This window comes from Sus scrofa, chromosome 9 (assembly GCF_054392235.1).
Source record: "Sus scrofa isolate SSC_HxYL_T2T_F1_AM1 chromosome 9, Sscrofa_HxYL_maternal_Yorkshire_Landrace_v2.0, whole genome shotgun sequence".
Lineage (NCBI taxonomy): Eukaryota > Metazoa > Chordata > Mammalia > Artiodactyla > Suidae > Sus > Sus scrofa.
Window position 1 is genome coordinate 49,225,924 of NC_139391.1, and position 19,815 is coordinate 49,245,738.

The 19,815-nt window shown below is 41.6% G+C and overlaps 2 protein-coding genes and 1 non-coding gene across 44 annotated transcripts in view; 1 reads left to right on the top strand and 2 right to left on the bottom strand.

Moving 5' to 3' along the window:
- The window catches only part of LOC146399891 (uncharacterized), a 393,141-nt gene that overhangs the window by 232,575 nt on the left and 140,751 nt on the right, over window positions 1–19,815 (top strand). The gene's annotated exons all lie outside the window — the stretch shown is intronic.
- Window positions 1,492–19,815, bottom strand: part of LOC102164776 (uncharacterized) — a 441,263-nt gene continuing 422,939 nt past the window's right edge. For 8 of the 42 annotated variants that reach the window (XR_014815495.1, XR_014815498.1, XR_014815499.1 and 5 more), the window contains one exon: window positions 1,492–4,106. The gene's annotated coding sequence lies outside the window, so the exon portion shown is untranslated. Of the gene's footprint in view, window positions 5,478–12,871; window positions 13,736–13,961; window positions 14,217–17,597; window positions 17,829–19,815 lie in introns of those variants that run through there. The other 34 variants (XR_014815491.1, XR_014815489.1, XR_014815493.1 and 31 more) reach the window with 24 other exon arrangements.
- MIR125B-1 (microRNA mir-125b-1) lies at window positions 12,258–12,337 on the bottom strand. The gene has a single exon (NR_038579.1). It is a non-coding gene; the product is annotated as a microRNA mir-125b-1 (primary transcript).

Consider the following 19,815-nt stretch of genomic DNA (forward strand, 5'->3'; position numbering starts at 1 on the left):
TTTTTCTTTGCTCACTCCATGGTTCAGAGGACAAACTGAGGAAAGAAAGCTGCAAGCCTAGGGGATGGCATGATAAGGAAACACAGTACTTATCTTTAGAACAATACCGTCCAATAGAACCTTATCAACAATGGGATTGTTCTATATCTGTCCTGTTCAATGTGGTGGCCACTAGACAATATGGCTATTGAGCACTTGAGACATAGCCAGTACATCTGAAAAACTGAATTTTTAATTTTACTTAATTAAACTGAAGTAGCCACATATCATTAACGATCACCCTATGGAACAAGTTAGCTTTAGAATCTCATATTCAAATGGAGGAGACTGGTATATAAATTCTCATAATCTGGGTGATATGCGCTAGTATGAGGTTAGTAAGAATGCTATGAAAGTATCTAGGTGAGGACGCAGGTCTTAGGGGTAGTGGCTGGTCAGGGTGAAGGCTTCCAAGAGGAAATGACTTCTAGGATGAGACCTAAAAGAGATGGAGTCTGGAAGGTGTGGTGCATGAGAAAGCCTGGAAGACAAAGAAGACATTAGGGAAAGGCAAGAACCTACCAAAGCAGTGGCACTTGATGAGTCCAGAGAGGAATGCTGTGGTCAGGAACCAGGGTAGGAAGGGCTCTTGGTGTAATAATATTTAAACGGCAATGAGAAGCCAGTGAAAAGTTTGAAAGTGTGGTAGGATATAATCATATATGTGGTCTAGAGAGATTTCCCTGGGTGCTACTGGGCAGCACCACAGAAGGGAAAAGCTGGAGGCCAGGTGAGATATGAGAGCTGTCTTAAGAGAGCTGCAGAGAGGATGGAAAGAAGGAGACACATTTCAAAACAGAAAAGAGGAGGAGTTCCCTGGTGGCTTGGCAAGGGACAAGTCCAGCGTTGTCACTGCAGTGGCTGCGGGTCGCTGTTGTGGCATGGGTTCAATCCCTGGCCTGGGAACTTCCACATGCTCTGCGTGTGGCAAAAAAAATAAAAATAATAAAAACAGAAAGAACAGAGTTCCCATCGTGGCTCAGTGGAAATGAATCTGACTAGTATCCATGAGGATGCAGATTCGATTCCTGGCTTCGGTCAGTGGGTCGCAGATGCAGCTTGGATCTGATGTTGCTGTGGCTGTGGTGCAGGCCAGTGGCTGCAGCTCTGATTCGACCCCTAGCCTGGGAATTTCCAAGTGCCATAGGTGTGGCCCTAAAAAGACAAAAAATAAATTTAAAAAAAGAAGAAATAAAAATAGAAAGAAGAATAAAGACATACCTTATCGGCCATGATAGGCGGAAAGAGAAAAGGGATCACGCCTTGCTTTCCAACTTGGGTAGATGATTGTGCCACTTATCGAAAGGCCACTTCAATTTAGAAATTGCCTCTAAATTTAGATTTTCCCATCATATTAGATTTGCTCCTTAATGATCCTGACACTAGCTTGGATACACACTAGTGAAAACATACAAATTATGAGAGCATAATCTTCCAAGAAATCAACACAAGTTCACAGTTGATGCAACAGTGCTTTTATTGGGGGGTTCAGGGGACATATGACAAAGTCTCATAAAATGTCAACAAAGTCACATTTTGTGCTTGGCTCGACTTAAAAAACTCTATGAACTCACTTAATGAGAATTGTGTGACACATGGCCAATGATCATTTTGAAAATAGGATGACCTGAGCCACCAGCAGGTCCAAGTGCAACAATGCCAGATATCTAACTGGAAATTTACAACAGTTAAATATTCAGGTACTTTCAAACATCTAGAAGCTTGCCCTTAAGTAAACACAGCTTAACGGACTTCAGACAAAATTGCATTTCAAATTTGAGTTCTCCAGCTGACCCCTCTATTTGGCATGACTGAATGCCAACTGAAGGCGAAGGGGCTGGTAAAGAATAAGGTTTCCTCAATTCCAGCTTTTTATTGCTGAAGTATTCTTGAGTTAGTCACCTGGATAAGTGAAGGTTAAAATAGCAAAGAACCACTGATACCGTCAAAAACATAAGAACTAGCGAAACAGTCGTGTTTAAATCTTGATGTGGAAGCTCTAATATATACTGTGCATAAAATTGGTTCAGGAAATGCTCATGAGAAGATCTGTTTAGGTGAACTGAGAATTCCAAATCATTGAAGACACTGTACACATAACTTGGGCCATTGTATGTTCTGTGTGGATGGACCACTGACAATTCCTGCATCTAAAGATGTCAGCCCAGAGCTATAGCTATTTTTCACGCTGAGGTGAGAAGCCAGAGAGGTGCAAAACTGAGCAGTCTACTAGGTTCCATGCCGCCCCTGATCACCCAGATGGAATGTTGTCATTGATCAAATTCAAGCTCACATTTCTTTTAGGCAGGATGCAGTTGTTTATTTAAGAGCCGCTGAGGGCATGGTTTCTGGACCTTGCTTTGCTACACGCAAATGTGGGATCTTCTGTAAGTCACTCTAACTTCATGGATTGACAACACCTGTAGAAAAGGACATTGTATAGATGACCTTTAGGCTCCCCTCACTTTCTATTTTCATTCTCAAGAAGTGGAGAGTTCATGCTCACCAAAATGAATAGTCCCATCAAAGGCTGGACACCCACCAAAGCAGCCTAAAATGCTGATAAACCCCATTTCCCCTCCAATTTCTGTCATGATAAAAATACGTTCCATCACTTTAGTGTAATTTAACCAGAAAACTGAAAAATTTGAGAAGATAATTGTTACCATTTACCACAGAAAAATCTCAAGGACTAGAGAAGTGGTCATATTGTGATGTTGGTCGTAGTATTTTGACTTAGTGCTTTAGATCATGAGCTTTGCGATGGCAAATCTGATTGTGACACCTGGATGTGGTGGTTTGGCAAGTTACTTAACCTCATTAAACCTCAGTTTTCTTAGTGTAAAATGGGGATAAATTTTGCAGGATTGTTGTGAGGCTTCAGAGAGTTAATGTATAAAATACTCAAAATGTAGTGAGAACTCAATAAACATCCATTGTTATCAGGCCAAGAGAAAAATCACAAATCCTCCTGTTATCGCCACTCTCACGTGCTTTAATGGAAGAAATACAATTATGATTCTAGGCGACATCTGAAGCGGGAGAGGGACAATGTGTCCATGAAGTCTTTACCACGTATGTACATACACACACACTGGCACTGAAAGTCTGGGGTGAAGGCAACTAGACATGTGTGATCATAATTCCCTAAAATTACATGTAGTCTTCCCGGACTTTGCTCACAACACCACATCCATCTAAAGGACTCGATTTTCTCCTTCTTTTCCATTTATCGAAATCTTTAACATCTTTTAAGATTCATTTCCTCCTCCTTTGCGAACTTTCTTCCCTAAACGGACCAGTTTGCCCAGTTTAACGTGACCACCTCTGAGCTCCTTGTTCATACATCTTTTGTCTTGCTTTGGTTTTACTGTTATTGTCTATTGACTTGATTTGTTACTTATCTTGTCAAAAGCGTACATACCTCTGCCTAACTAAACTTAAACTCTGCAGAGGCAGAACCTAGCTTGCCTGACAGAAAGCATGGTAGATTGGTGGTGTCACAGGGTAATGCCTTTCCACGCTGCATTCTGAGTTACCACCGTTATTCTATCCTTTGAGTTACCTCCGACGACTCCGCTGTTTCAAAATAACTTTATATCCTATTGTTTAAGTCACTCTTAAGGTCAAACCTTGTATGTGGCTAAAATTCATAGCATGAATTTTGTTCCTTAAAACATTAGCATGTGTGTGAAATTTTCTATTTTAAAAATTGGGTGTGTTGATAAGCATATTCATATCAGAAAACACTTTTTTAAAGATGAATGTCACACAGAATTGAAATACAAACAGAGGAATACACACGAGGAAGGGAAGTCAGAAATCTAGAAGTCATTCTCAAGTGTTCCTGTTTCTTGCAAAGATTGCCTCTTGTTCTGAGAGTCTACTGGCTGAACTGCATCATGTGGGTGTGTCGCTTAGCAGAAGAGGTGTCTTCAGGTGACCGAGTCCTGATTCCTTTGTTTCAACTTCACAGTTGGCTTGAGCGTCCACCAGTACAGCGGTCTCTGCAGTCTGTGTCCTGTCACTGGGGAGACATTCCTGAGATGGGGGGACTATAGGATTGGCTGAAAGGAACATCAACACAACTAAAAAAATAACAGAACATGTCACAGAAAGTTATCACATCGACTCTTGCACACAAATAAAGAAATGTAACGATACTCTGGGGGCCAGGCTGTTTCTAACGAGACGTGAAATGCTGCATCACGAGAAAAACGGAGGTTGTCCTCATTGTTCACCATGGTCAAGACTCAGTCAAGCAAGAACACTGCTTGAATGGGTGTGAGGGCACCCCATTCATGGCTCTGGAGAAGATGCTCCGTCAGAAAAGCTTCAGGTTTACCCAACAGGCAACTTACTGAAATAGGACACGTAGGAAAACAACAGAAGAACAGAAGACATTAAGGACACAGTCAAATAAATCTAAAGACTAAACGCAAAATAAAGGAAGTGTGGCTACAGAAGGGCTTGGCAATGCAGGAGTGAATGAAGTCAAGAGAATGGCTAGAAATCGATGTCAGTTCCTTGTTTGTGTCTGTATTTCCAGTGCCTGGCTCACAGCATGACAAAGGGTGCCCACTGACAGAATGAAAGGAGAAACAAAAGGGAGGGAAGGAAGAAAGGAAGAAGAAAGGGAGGGAGGGAGAAAGGAAGGAATGAGGGAGGGAGGGGAAGAAGAGGAGAGACAGAGAAAGAATGGAGGAGCAGGGAGCAAGGGAAGGAAAAGAAAGGTTTCTGACATGTTGAAGAGGTGGAGGGGCAAGTGTGCAGAGAGAAAAGCTTGGCTGTGAGCATCTTCAAAGATCTGAAAGCCCGGAAGAGCAGGCTTGCTTAATTCAAGAAGAGTTATATATTCCAAGTGCTTTGAGAAAATGGGCGGGGTAATGTTCAAGAGGTTTTGCACATGATAAGATTTAATTTGGGAAGTGGGGTATGTTAACGTAAGGTTGCAGGCTTTTGAAGGGGATGTTAACATGATCCAAATGCATCAAGTGGAAAGGGGAATATGAAACTCAAAGAAAATCAAACCCAACAGAAAAAAAAAAAAAACCAAAAGGCTATTGCAAGCAATTACTAAAGGCAGAAGGACTAAAGATGATAGTCTTAAAATAGAAAGGCAGGTGCTTGTCTGGGATTCTTCTATGTTAATGTTGAAGGAAATGGGCTTAGATCTCAGACCAAGAATTTCCTTCTCCCACTGGGTATCTTTTTTAGTTCTTCGGCTGTTCCTCTTTTCTGTCCCTGCCCTTCCTGAAAATGAACTTCAGTCTTTACTGTTTTAGCATCAAGGAAAATATGTTAGTAAACACAGCACCTGCGGGTGGAATCAAATATAACTTTACAGGGCAGCTGTTGGTACAGACAGACTCCAGAGTCAAGGGTCCTGAAGTTGTTCGTCTACCTCTGTGCTCTAGAGAAGCTTCCAAAATTCTTCGCTGTAAAAGAATTGAGAGACCAAGTCATCCCACCCCACTCATTTTACACATAAGGATATTTGGGAAGAGCTTTATTAATGTTTCTTTTATTCTACAAAAGTTGTTATGAATGAGATATACTTTGCAGGTGGATTTTAAATTAATGAAAGCCTTTATTGTCAGCCTCTTCATTATGTTAGCACAATGAAGATGCATAATGAGTTAGGTGCATCAAAGGGGATACACTGCCACACAAGCCTCTTACTGCACTAAACACTTTGGATACGTGTTGGTTCTCTTTCTAGATGGCAGTATATCCCGATATGTGTTGGTTCTCTTTCTAGATGGCAGTATATCTATCTATCCATCTATCTATCTTTCTTAAAACCTGTAAAATAACCTAATGTTAAATATTGTTAATAGGTGTTTTTCCATTCTGATCAAGCATGTCATAACTGCTCCTGGACGGATAAATAAACCTCTTAAAGATTTCAGAATTTATTATTTCGTGATCATAGAATGGGAAGGTGGGGTGCTAAGCTTTGATACATGTGTATGAGGCTCACTTCTGAGTCAACTAAAGTGCTACTGTTGCAAGGAAAGATATTTGACACAATTTTTGTGGGACTCCTTTGGGGAGCTAATAACACAAAGTCCTTGTCCGCATGAGCAGATGAAAAGTCAGTCAACGTACTGCTTTAGCATTGCCAAGATAGAGCTCCTGCAAAAATGTCTCTTTTATAATGTGGACCCCATGATCAAAATCAATGCTGAGGAACAAACAGTACAAATACGCTAACCACCAAATTCTAGGTGTCTAGTATGAGTCAAAAGTTTAACAAATCAGCATTCTTTGGGGCCTCTGCCTACTTAATCGGAATAAATACTATCATGTATCATCTCAACAAGAGCCTCCCTCAGAATCCTTTCTATCTCCTGGATGTATAAGTGTAAATCGGGTGCCTTGCATCGCTGTGCTCAGGGTCCCTCTGTGATCTGATGGTAATGATTCTCCAAATTTGCATCAAGACCATCTCCACCTACTGAGCACAGAGCAAGTGCCAAGTGCCACGCTGACCAATCAACTCCTTGTTGCTCTGCCTGGGTTTTTCCTCCATAGCTAGATCTTCAGGGGTCAGCTCCTCGGGGAGGGGGGTCTCCAGCCCAGGAGACACCAAAAGGGAAGGTGATGTTAGTGCACTGAGGACCTGAGGCAGAGTTTCAGCTATTCATCATGTGTGCCGTGCAAAATGGAGGAAAAATAGAAAAGTTGTTTGTTATTGTTACGATTTTGATTACTTAGACTAAATTAAAATTATTACCTCTGCCTAAGGCCATTTCCCAGGCATTTTCTCTCATTATTCTAACAAAGGAAATGGATTTCTTATGAATAAGATTTACTGTTCTAATATTCTCCATTACTTCAAGTTGCCCAAAGTCAAGATAAAGACTAAAAAAGTAAAGAGCAGCAAATAGTTTATGAATAATGCAGGTATCCACAATGCTAATAACCCTTTAAGTGATGGTTAATTTCTAACATCTAGGTCAGACATAGTCATTCTTGCATGAGCACACAGAATTCTTTTCTTCTTATGTTAAGTAACAAGGAATTCAAAAAAATAAAAGCTGACTTTAAAAACATTCTACTGTGGAGCCATTTCCAATGATGAGAAATGCCCAAGTGGGGGGAAAAAAATCTCAAGTAGGCAACATGTAAAGCAACACGCAACTATATGCACATTAGTATAATTACACATTGCAAATTATATCGGATGTATCTAATATCTAATTTTTTGAAAGCTGATTCCACTTGAGATTTCAATAACAGCATCAACATTTTGCAGGTGGCTCCTTCTGTGTAGTATCCAAAGGGAATTATTCCTCTAATGTGCTTACAACCCTCATGTAAAAGCTGAAGCTCTTCCTTAAAGGACCCATGAACAATGAACGGGGGGTATTACCTTTGATATATAAAGCAAAAGGGGAAGGTTCCACCAAATATAATATTCAGCATGGTTATTCATTCTGTTTCTTCTGGGCATAGGATCCTTATTTGCTTCGAGCATTGAGAAACAAACTTAAAGGAGAGCCTCCTTAGAAAATGTGGGGGAGGCAACATAAGTATTGAGGCAATGATATGAAAAACTAAGGGGTTGATGATTTTTTTTTTTTTTTGGATTAACTGAAAAGAGAGAAATGTGCAATGGATTATACCCTTGATGGAAAAGAGAGCCCTACATTTAATGCTGCTCTTTTAAAACATATGATTAATTTGTCCTAAAGAGGACACCAGATCCAAGATCCATTGTGAGGAACAGGCTTTTGTCCTCATCTCTCTGTATCAATCATCAATCAATCAATCACCAAATAACCAAATATGTATTTGTGATCTTGGAGAATGGCGCTTATTATTCAAGTTGATTGAATCCATTTTCTCGATTCCTCCTTAAAGATCTTTCTGCTAATTAGTCAGGGTTAGTATTGAATTATTTAATTATCTGCACTTTTGTGCAATGAAATATGTTGTCATATCACATACTTTATCACGCTGTTGCTGTTCACACTTAATGATGCCTCTATAGTTAGCAGTTTCCTTTGTTCTGCTCAGTAAGTGGTTTTAGAAAGGGGGTGGGCGGGGAAGAAGGAGCCCTGGGGTTTGTAAAATAAAATCATACATTCCTGGTACACATGCAAAACTTTATGCATTTACATGAATTTCATTTGAGAAATCCAGTTGCAATTCCATTTGGAATAAGCTAAGAGGCACAGGCCGGTGACTTCGAGCACAGCCAGAGCGATATTCCTATACCTTGCACATCTCTCCAGTGTATTTCCACTGCAGTGCGATGGTAAAACGACGATTTAATTTTTTTTTTAATCAGCAAGCAATGTCTTTAACAAGGAAGAAGTAAATTATGATAATTACTCTGAATGGTCGGATCCTTGAGCATTACTAATTAGCATTTATTGCCTGGATTATAGAACAATACATGTGAAACCGAACTGCGACTGCTCTTTTACGTCAAAGAACTGGAAAAGGCAATGGAGCAAGCTCCTCAGTAGTTGAGTCAGTAGTGTTACATCTCCTGGAGAAAGTGCCGAATGCCTTGCTTTTGAAATATACAAATGTGGTCCTCAGTATTTACGGCCCATTCATTTTTTTTTTTTTTGTGAGGCCCATATTTACATATGATATCATAGTCATGGGAGACTAATGAGAGGAGAAACATTTTGGCTATGATGTCATTTGGGGACAATTTTATCCATTGTGAGAGTTGAACAATAAAGAGCGTAAAAACTCGCCACATGAAAGTATGAATTTTTCTGTAGCAATTTTGACTTTAAAAGGAAACAAAGAACTCAGTTCTCAGTGAATAAAATTTTGCATTCACCTCCCCACTTTCTCTTCAGTGGACTACAGTTGAAGATAATTGAGAAAAGGCAGTTGGTCTCTGGTTTAAGAGCCCCCCTTTTTTTTTCATTACGGATTTGTAATAAAACAGATTCTGAAATCAGAAATAAATGAGATATAATCAACAGTCCCACATCACTCATGTAAATAAATGCCACTCACATAATTTGGCCACTGGAATTCCTAAATAACCCAGTAGGTAGGAGAAAAAGAGGAAAAATTATCCATTTATCATTCTCGCTGCAGACTCACGGTTTTCCTCCACACCCCATTACATCGAACGAAGAGAAAAAAACATCATAAAATATAAAGCCAGTACTAAATACAGGCGCTGGTCTTCCCCGTACCTTTCTAGATTCCCTACCCTGATCCTTTTTAGTTCGAAAGAATAAGTTTGGCTGAATCTGTGAGGAGATTAAACAGGCTGGTGATAAAAATTAATTCTGCTGAATGAGCAAATGCATTTGGATTGCAGAGATGCAAATAAGATAATACTTTTCTTTTCCTTTGACATACCAAGCGGATTAGTTTAGAATGTTAAATTTGATTTTATTAGAATATATTAGCAGTGTTTTAATTAATACCAATCAAACATTTTCTTTCCCTGGGGCTTGATGTGTTCCTAAGCTTTCCAAATCATCTGTCTTTTATCATCAAAAGATAAAAAAAAAAAAACCCCACCAAATTACCAAAGCCTTTTGTTACACTCTTCATAATTTTACTGTATTCAACACAAAACTATGAGCTGTTTACCTAAAGGTGTCTTGCCCATAAAATTACTTCCCAGGTGCTGGATTTAAAATGAGTACTGTTCATTTGTACAGTTGATTTTTTTTTTTTTTAAGGTAGAATTAGAGACTCAAAAAATAAACATCATCCGTGTTTTTCTTTGGGGGAAAAATGTTGCAAAAGGAGTTTTGGCTGCTTGGTCTGGCTTGGCTTTATTCTCACCAGAGCTTCCTAGAGCTGTTCAATTTCTAACTGCGTTGGTTTTGAGCTGGCACTTCTTTGGAAACAGAGGCAAAAAAGGAATTTAAAGGAAAAAAAAAAAAGGTGTGTGTGGTGGGGGAGAATCTAGTTACAAATAAGGTGAACCAGGGCGTCCTGTGTCCTGAATTGTAACTGTGTGTTGCAAAGAGGTGCTGCATTGCATTTCACTCATTATCCTCTCCTTTTCTCTCAAGCTTCCTGTCCTTCTGTGTCCGAAAGCTCCAGTTCACTTCTTTCTCTTTTCTTCCCGCAATGCGCCCCCCTCTTTTCCCCGCCTTATTTTTTTTTTTTTTTTTATCTGCCAAGCTGGATTTGCACTTTTAAAGATCAGTATCAATAATGCCCTGCTTGTTTCGGTGGCACTCTCCCTTTAAAAGACAGCCCCCTCTAATTGATGCGTCTGGGCTAGTCTAGACTGGTAGTGATTGAACCAACCACCAATTATGTTATTCATTTCACTGAACTTCACTGATGGGCTCGGTGAGGAAGAAGGGTGTTGAGAAACCTGCCCTTACACTGAAGCAGTTCCCTGTGGAAATATAAAATCTCGTGTGTCGTTACGTGCTCCTAAATGCCTGTGTGATCAATCGTATGATAGCAACCTCAGGACATGGGCAGTTCACTTGAAAACATGTACAGAACCAAAAAAGTACCTTGGAATATAAACTGCATCAGTTGTATTCAATTACTACGCTGCTCTCATTTAAGATCACAGAAGAATTACATCTAGCCTGCTTTTATTGATCCCGGCATACATTTTCATAGAGCAAATTGCAGATAATGTTTTGACTGCAAAAAGCAGTTTGGCAAATACTTGATATGAATCAAGTGGTAATATATATCCATGAGTTAGACAGATGCCTTTCCATAATTTCCAAATGCCTACACATACGCATCAGCAAAGATGGGGGAAAATCATTAATCCATGGTATAGAAACCCAAAGATAACTTGAAAATCAAAGGGCTCTTTTCTTGGAAGCATATTTAGACTATCAAAGGCTGGAAACTAATATTTAAATATCACAACTACACAGCAGTTTCAACAAAAGGCACAATGCAATTGTTGTACAATTCATGTTCTCAAGTCAGTTTTCTGACACAAAATGGTTTCTTGACTACGATTTGGAGTCAATGACTAAAAACTGCAATTAAACACTCTAAAAAAGGTAGGAAAAGAATAGCTTCCTTAACCTTCGACTCCATGTATAAAACGAGGTTATAACCAACATAAACTCTTTAAAAGGAGACGGCATTTGAAGTCAGGGTCGATTTAGTTATTTTCCAAAACGGAAGGCAAACGTCGCTCCAAGAGTACTAAAATGGTTTAAATGAAATTGAATATTGGGATTTTTCACAATAAAGTAAAGGTAAGTGACTCCTTCTCTCCTCTAACTATGAAATAGATCTAAATCACGGAGATCATTCTGTTATAAAAAGTTACATTTTGAGAAAACTACAAACTAGGTAATGCTAACAATTACCTTAAGAGAAGATTACTTCAAATGGATGATTTGCTTTATAAATAGCTTTGTTGGATTGAATTTAAATCCTGATCAATTTCTTTTTTCCAGTTTTTAAATGAAGACTATTAGCCACCGATAACTTCTAAAGGGTACAATACTTGCATTCATGTGCTGTTTTCTTTTATATGTTTAAAAATATATCTCCTCTTCTTTCCTTTTATATGTTTAAAAATACATTTCCAATCCCTATTACTTTTAAACTCATTGTGCATAATATTTTAAAATCAATGCCAAGCAAGGAGGCTACAGCTCTTTTATTTTTTAAAATCTCACAGAGCAATACAAATTTAATCTTTGTTAACGCCATAAATTCCATCCTTCTTGTACGTCTAGCAAGGGAAGAATTTTTAGCCTATCAATATTTTAGCTCAAACTCTTGGTTTGCCCCTATTTGTGTCTGTGTGTTCACCGTCTAGCCATACATGACACATGTGTGGGCACTGAAGAGAGACTGGGTCCACATGCCCATTTTCACGAGGCACAATCTGAAGATTAACTGTTGAGTTTAAAAGTTGCAGGCATGAGGCATGCTGGGACTTCAGCTGATATGTTCTGAGGTCAAGCACCAGGTACTGAGCTGTTCTTGTTACGCTCGGATAGTACTGCGTGTTGCTCTCAAGGAATAGACCAGGGAAGACGAGCTCCACAAGCCTCAGGCATCAGTAATGTACATGCAAACACACAGCAGCAACACGCTGTTTTAACAGAACAGATACCTACTTTCACAGAAATCCAGGGGCTGCCACTTTCTGGTCACCTGATCCCACCTAACAATGAAAACCTCAGAGGTGCACTCAAGCACTTCAGACAAACTTTCTTTTCTTTTGTTTTTGCGTTCAAGGAAAAAAGTTCCACCAAATTTCCAGGATGCAGGGGCACGGCTCGCAGCTCCCAAGAGCCTAACCCGTGGATTTAAACGGTAAACATCACAAGTTAGGGTCTCAGGGACTGAGAGGAGCGCAGTAAATTGTTCTTTCTTGAGACAAAACAAAGCAAAACAAGAATGACAGGCGATTTCTGTCCGAGGGTCACGGCTAAAAGACAACAAACAGGTGGCAGGGTACTCCCTCACTCTCCTCGCTGCCTGAGCTCACAAAATCAGGATTCCACTGAAATACAGTAGATACATACACACAAACGCAGTGTCTTTGGGCGCATATACATACCTGAACATACAATCGCCATTCTATCTGAGAAAACTCTTTGAAGCTTTGGGCAAAAGAGTTTACTAAAATGGAAAATAGTATGAATAGACCCAGAAATGCCCATGTTTTTAAAACCATGGTCTACAGTAGGGATTAAAAGTGTCCTCAAAGCTTTAATTTACAACTAGCACCGATGACGGGAAAGAAAATCCGAGGCATCTCTTTCCCCCCTGGGCAAGCATGCCGCATGCAAAACCATACAAATCAGGTTTTTAGGAGGAGAAGACCAAGAAGCAGGATGTGGAGGCTAGGAAAGTATAAATAGGAAGAGCATTTTAAACTCACCCATTGGAAGTGGAGCCGGGCTGCTGCCTCCTGTAGCACCTTCCGAGCAAGGGGGGGAAATGTGAGCTCGCAGTGCGCTCGCCTGGGCGAGGTGTTTCAATAGAGGACTGAGAACTGGGCGGGGAGGGGGAGGCGGGGGCAGGAAGCGATACACCAAATCTAGAGACTGTAACTCTGTAGTTTATGCTTTGACGAGAGAGAAAAAATAAACGGCAGGTCGGTGGGAGTGGAGGGCAAGACTGGGACTGATCAAATTTTGAGACTATTTAGTTAAAAATAAAAAAATTAAAAAAAAAAGGTTTTTATAAGAACGAGAACCCTCCCCAGGGCTGCTTTTCGAATTTTCTTCCTTCTTTAGTGTGCACTTTGCCAGTCCTGCGCGCGGGCCTCCTCTGCATCAGCTGCTTGGCTGAAGCCAAGGCCAAATCACCCCGAGCCAGCACCAGGCTGTCACTTGGTCGAGGCGAGTGGGAAGGGGTGGGTGCGAGCCAGGGAGGCGCATCTCCCCCGCCCCACTCCCGCTGCGGATCCTTTGAAGCCTTGTGCCAATATTTCGGAGGAATCCGAAGCATAACTCCCCTCCATCTTCGCAGACAGCTACCAGTTCTGTACCTGAATGATCATCGCTTCCCCTGTCTGCCTGGAAGCTGAGCTTTTCCTGTGCAAAGACGGCCCCTGCGCCGCCTCCAAAAATGAAACGAAAGGGAGGGGAAATGCATGGAAAGATGAATCTTTGAAAATTGTTTTCTTCCTTTTTTCCCTTTTCTTTCTTTCTTTCCTTTTTTCTTCTTTTATTCCAGCCCGAGCAAGGTAGATGGCTGGCTAGTCAAAGAGAATGACAAAGCAGCCCCTGCGAGGAAGGCACTGGAGGGGGCCTCAGGCACTTAGGAAAAATGTTAAATATTTTGTGTATATTTCCGCATGCAACTAAAAACCGTTAAAGCTCCAGGACCCCCCCCCAACCCTGTCCCCCTTCCAAAATAGAATCATACCAGCAAGACAGCTAAATTATGTCTCTTTTCCCTCTGTACAGGGTTATTCAGCATCCCCACCCCCATCCCCCATCTTCAAGACAACTTTTTTTTCTCACCTCTAAGGTTCTTCTCAGGCACAATCCTCCGTTCAGCTTAAGGTCTCTCCTTTTTCTCTCCCTTCCCTCTCTTCCTTTCGCTCTCAGAAAAGCTAGTCCGTCATCATCCTACCTAGTTTCTCTCTCTCTCTCTCTCTCTCTCTCTCTCAACCTCTCTCCCTTTTTCTTTTACTATTAAAAAAAATAATAATAATGGCCCTTTCGACATAGCAGCATGAAGTGGCTGCCTTTGAGAAAGCACATTTAATCTTTACTGGCTCCCCTAGGCTTCAGTGAAGAAGGAGAAGGCAAGAAAAAAAAAGGGAGCGAGAGGAAAAAAAGATTGTAAGGGAGGCTGCTGACGGACAGCAAGCATCAGGCACAAATCAGCGACAAGTTGAATTTTCCTAGACCACACTGCCCCCTTTCTTCTCCGCTCTCTCCCTAGGCTCCTGGAAAGCCCGAGTGTCTGGTTACAGGAGGCAGTGGGTCTCCTTTTGCCAACCATGGTGCAGATTCCTCGCATGCCTGCTTAAATCTCTGGCAGAATAAGGAATCAATATCCCCTCTAATCACCTTTAGCTCTTCCACGGCTTCTGAGAACCCACTTCGCGCTCCTCTCGGCGCCCCCGCCCTACCGGCTCCTCCATACAAAGCTTGCGGTCCTGTCATTTCTCACTTCCTTCCATATCTTGGAGACAAGCCTCTCTTCTAATATCCTCTCGCCCGCTCCCTCTCTCTGTTGTCGTGTGTCTTATCCCTGACTCCCAGCACCGGATGCACTAAGGCTTCACTAAGGCTTCTCCCTGACTACTAATGAGACCAAAAATACACCAGCAGGTTAGGGGGAAGGCCAGACATTGTCTTATACAAATACAAAAAAATCCTTAGCCTGCTAGAGCCAGAGATCAGGTATCACATTTTCTAAAAGGGAAAAAAAAAAAAGGTGGTGTGTGTTGGGGGGGAGCAAAGAGGAGCAAGCACAGTGCAGTTCTCTGCCTAATTGTTCTGTCGGTATCCCACGGGCATCTAAAAAACATGTATGCATATCTGGGAAATCTTGGTGGGTTTTCTTTATGGACAGAAAGTCAACAATGCCTAAACACTTCTTTGATACCGACATTCAGAAGGATAAAAGAGCAGTGATTCAAATCTGTATTTAAAATACACAGACGCTATTAAGGCATGTGATGGCTACAATGCTAAAACTCTGGTCCCTTGCAATGGCTGGGTTTGGAGCGTTGACTCTGCCATGTGTACTGATTACCACGTATGTTCCCTTGGATTTTGAAATGAACTTAGCAGTCACCGTAGCTCATCCTAGCCTTTCGCTTCTACTGCAGACATCTTCCTTATTCCTGAAGCATTTCTCCTCAAATGCCCATCAGATCCATACACATTTCAATGATTGGCCCAAAGTCCCATAATAAATGATAAGGAATCCTTCAGATGACCAAAAAGTGGCACGAGAAAAAATGAAAGACATCCTAAACTGACTATGGGAGCATCTCCTATCATTTCTGCTGGCACACATTTTAAACGCTCAGCTACACAAGGATCCTGTAAGGCAGGTATCTCTTGAAAATGAGGGTCTCTACCTATCTACAAACAGTGGATATATTGCCAGCTGCACTTGGTTTTTGTGGCTAGAATCATGCAAACAACAGGCTGTACCGTGTTAGATATAACGGCAGTTCTGTAGAGAGCAAGGGGGGAGGGAAGGAGGGAGGGAGCTGAGGTTACAGGTTTCTTCCAAGTCGATGTTTTTAAAGGTAGCTTCTTTGTGCTCAACTCAGATATTGTGCTTTGTCTCTGACTGTGAGACCTGCAGAAGCAGGGCTGGATGCCAAGGAAAAGGAGAAGAAAAAGCACAAATGAGAAGGAGATGCAGAGAGAGGAAGAAGGGAGAGGGAAGAGAGGAAAGCAGAACAAATTGAGGCAAAAAGAGAAAGACCTACAATCATAGTGTTGGGTTTCCTGTAATACTTTTTTTTTTTTTCTTTTTCTTTTCTGTCATTATTGGGAAGGAGAAAGAGATGGTTGGCAGGGGCCAGAGACTAGGTTAGAATCTTTTTCAAATTTGGCTAATAGGGTGTTTGCACTAGACTGATGGAGAAAAAGAAACATGCTAGAATAATCATAAAGGGTGGAGCTGTCAAAAAAAATCTTTGACTCACTGGGTGCCTCCCTGTAACACCAAAATGAATCATTCCTAACGAGAAACATCAATTGTCTTAGCGTACTCCTACATGAGGTCCAGATTATGGGAATCAGATTGCACTCATCTTCAAGGAGGAAAGGTAGACAGAGAAGGAAATTTCCAGAGACCCTCCTAAACCTTTATATATTGGCAAGAATGGCTCAGCATGATTTTTCACATGCGAAGCTAGTCTGTCCCCATCTGTATGCACTCTGCTTACTAAGACATACAAATATGTAACTTATAAAAGTTTTGCTATGAACACATCATTTTCTCTATACAACTCAGCGATGTCTTTGGAGGATACTTATTTCAAGCAGTTAACACCTGACCCCAATTTCTGTGGGTAATTAGTGAGCTAGATAACCACACAAAGTGGGTAATTATTTAGTACCCAGGGGTACGCTAGAAGTGGGTAGTGGTTTTGTTAACAAAAGCACATCTCTAATTATTGTATCTATGATGGGTGTTTAAAAAATACCAGTTACTATATCAAGTGAGCCGTGATAAATAAGTGAACTATTTTGCTGTCCTTAGCGCAGATATATATATATATATATATATATATATATATATATATATATATGTTCTATCATGGTTAATAATATTTACTGCTCCTGGATAGAGTGTCATGAAGATTAACTAGTTAACATCTGTAAGACATTCAGAGATGAAATATGCTAAGGAGCTTCTAAATGCAGTATTATTATTGTTATTACTTTGTTGACTAATAATCCCAGGGTAGGGGAAGCTGAGGGAGATTTTGATTGGATGGAAAATATGCTGAGATCACAAATGTGATGAGTTTGATTACGGGGAGTGGTCTCTGACCTGACCGAGTCTAACACAGGCAGTGAGAAAAAAGACAGGTAGATGCTGTTGCCCTGATAGCCGCCTCAGGATGGATCAGAGGAGTGGGGTGAGAGGAGGAGGAGCAGAAGGCGGGAGTCGAGATGGGCTGGGAAGGAAGCTGAATCAGCGAGACCACACCCTTGTTCCGAAGTCTGTCTATCCTTGCCTTTGATGAGCAGCAAATAGGCACAAAACTCCCCAACGAAGACGTCCCTGCCAGTCCTGGGACAAATTCATCATAATTACAATCAATCAGCCAGTTATTTAGTGTTTATTCTGGAGAACCACCATCAGTACAATTTATTTTCACAAATGCAGACACAGTTCAAATATGACCATGTGGAGAAGAGGCGCACACAGATCAACTTCAGATATCTTTAACGCAGGCTATGAGAGGCGACGAAGGAGTGCTTTCTAATTCAATTGCTTTTATGACTCACCCCCAGGAGGGGAAGGAGATATATTATAAATTTTTGCTGAGGAAAAAAAGAGAGGGGAAAGAAAAGGAAAAAAAAAAAAAAAAGAAAAAGAAAGACCTATGCTTTCGGGGGTTCTAATTCTGAAGAGCAACCAAGCCTTGAAAACAAACAACAGCAAGAACTTACTGCTGCTTTCTCTGTGAACGTCCACCTCCTTGAGCCTGGTGTCTGGGGTCTGGCTGAGGCAGGACAGACAAGAGACTTCTGGGCTCCAAATCTTCAAGTAGGCTCACCACATTTTTTCTTTCAAAGCAAGGTTGTCTTGGGGATTAACCCCAGGAGTCTGGGAGATGTGAAGCATGGGGGGTGGTGAGGGAAGGTATGCAAAGATGCTGTACTCAGCCCAGTTCATGGTCTCTAGGGCATAGGAAAGGAAAGGGGCGCCGTAAGACAGCCAATAGGTACCACTGCTGAAACCCTTCCTGGAGAATGGCCTCTGAGACAGGTGCTGAAGCTGTGATCGGAGGCCTGTGGTGTGAGGACTGCATGTTCAGAGTTTGGGAGCAGAGGGAAATTTTCTCCAAAAGCCACCCAAGCCAGGCTTCTGACCTGAAGCCCAGTATTTGTCACCCCCTCTCTGAGCTCAGAACGACAAAAGCTGACTGGCATTCTCCAACCCGCCCAGCTCCTTTCAAACCCACAGACTGTGCCAGACTGGCCCCACCTCCCACTGCAGCAAATTCTCTAGGCCTGCTCCATGCTGAGCTGGAGGGAGCCAGATTTCCGCTTGAATTGCCCTACCTGGCCTTCCCCTCTGCCACTGCCCCAGCTCTTGGTTCTTGGCGGGGTTTCAAAGGCCCAATCAATGGCTTTCCCTCCCCCATCATTGTTTTTTAAACACCTCTAGTTCTCTCTGCCCTCAAGTTTTGTGCCTAAAATCTTTTTATGTCCTAGTTTCTCTCTCCTCTGGCCACCACCATGTCCTTTTTGGGGGGCCCTCTCATTGGACATTTTTTTTCCATATCAAAATATAGTCCTATCTCATGTCTTGGATTGAAAATTCAAAAGCTGCCGCTGGTGTCTCCCCCAGTACCACCCTTTTCTATCCACGTTTACACAGCCAGCGATCCTGGTCATCGCAGGGCACTTCCTGAAAACGCACCTAAAAAGAGCTGAAGCCAGGAGTTCCTGTTGTGGCTCAAGTGTTAATGAACCTGACTTGTATCCATGAGGACAAGGGTTTGATGCCTGGCCTTGCTCAGTGGGTTAAGGATCCGACATTGCCATGAGCTGTGGTGTATAGGTCACAGCTCAGATCCCACATTGCTGTGGCTGTGGTGTAGGCTGGCAGCTACAGCTCCAATTAGATCCCTAGCCTGGGAACCTCCATATGCCTCGGGTGTGGCCCTAATACTAATACTGCGGCCCTCAGTATTTTATGGATGCAAAGAATGAGGTTTGGAGTAGCTAGACTTGCCAGGCTCATGAGTGACACAGCTAGGATTTGAATGTAGGTCTGACACCATAAGCCTGGTGTTTTCATCATTCTTTTCTTTCATTGCTTGGCTCAGTGTAAACGATACTTTCTGTAGTGAGTCCTCGCCAACTAGTCAAGTTTCTCCTTCTTTGTATTTTGCATAGCACCCTATACTTTCGCTCAGCATTTATTCCTTTTTTTCACCTAAATTCATTTTATCCAATAAATATTTACTGAGTCCTTGACGATATGTCAGGCCTTATAGTAAGTGGTGTGACTTCCTTAGTGAGAGGATAGAAGATGCTGTGGTACTGGCCCTAATTAAATATTATGCTGTCTCCACCTCCAAACTCTAAGGCGAATGAAGACAAAGGCTTTGTTGTGGTAACTTTTCTATTCCCAGTACCCAGCACAGCGCCTGGCACATGGCAGGAGCTCACCAAGGAGATTTGAAATTAACTTTTACACTAATGTAAGTGGGATCTTGATAGTAACTTTTGGAGAGAGTGGGATTCATGTCAAAATAACCCTTGAAATAATACTCAGTAAAATGCCACATAAAAGTAGCATTTAATAAATGGTCAATTGCAGCCCATTGTCCATGACTATACCGGGTGAAGGTCCCACCTATACTCATGTTTTGTGTTTCTGAAAAATAGCCAATTGGTTTGTTTTGTCCATTCTAAGAGTTCCAAAGGTGTTTCATTTCTGTTTGAAGCCAGAAGAACTCTGAAATCTCACTGCTCTGGGGATTAGGAGGTAACATCAAGTGATTACATATCCAGGGTAACATGGCCATGAACTGTTCTGAGCTATGTGCAGGGAGAGAGGGCTCTTACACTCTAGAGGGTATGGGAAAGTCCAGATCTGAGATAAGCAACCCAGCTCAGATGCCCTCATTTCAGAAAAGGAGGTTGAGAAGCTAGA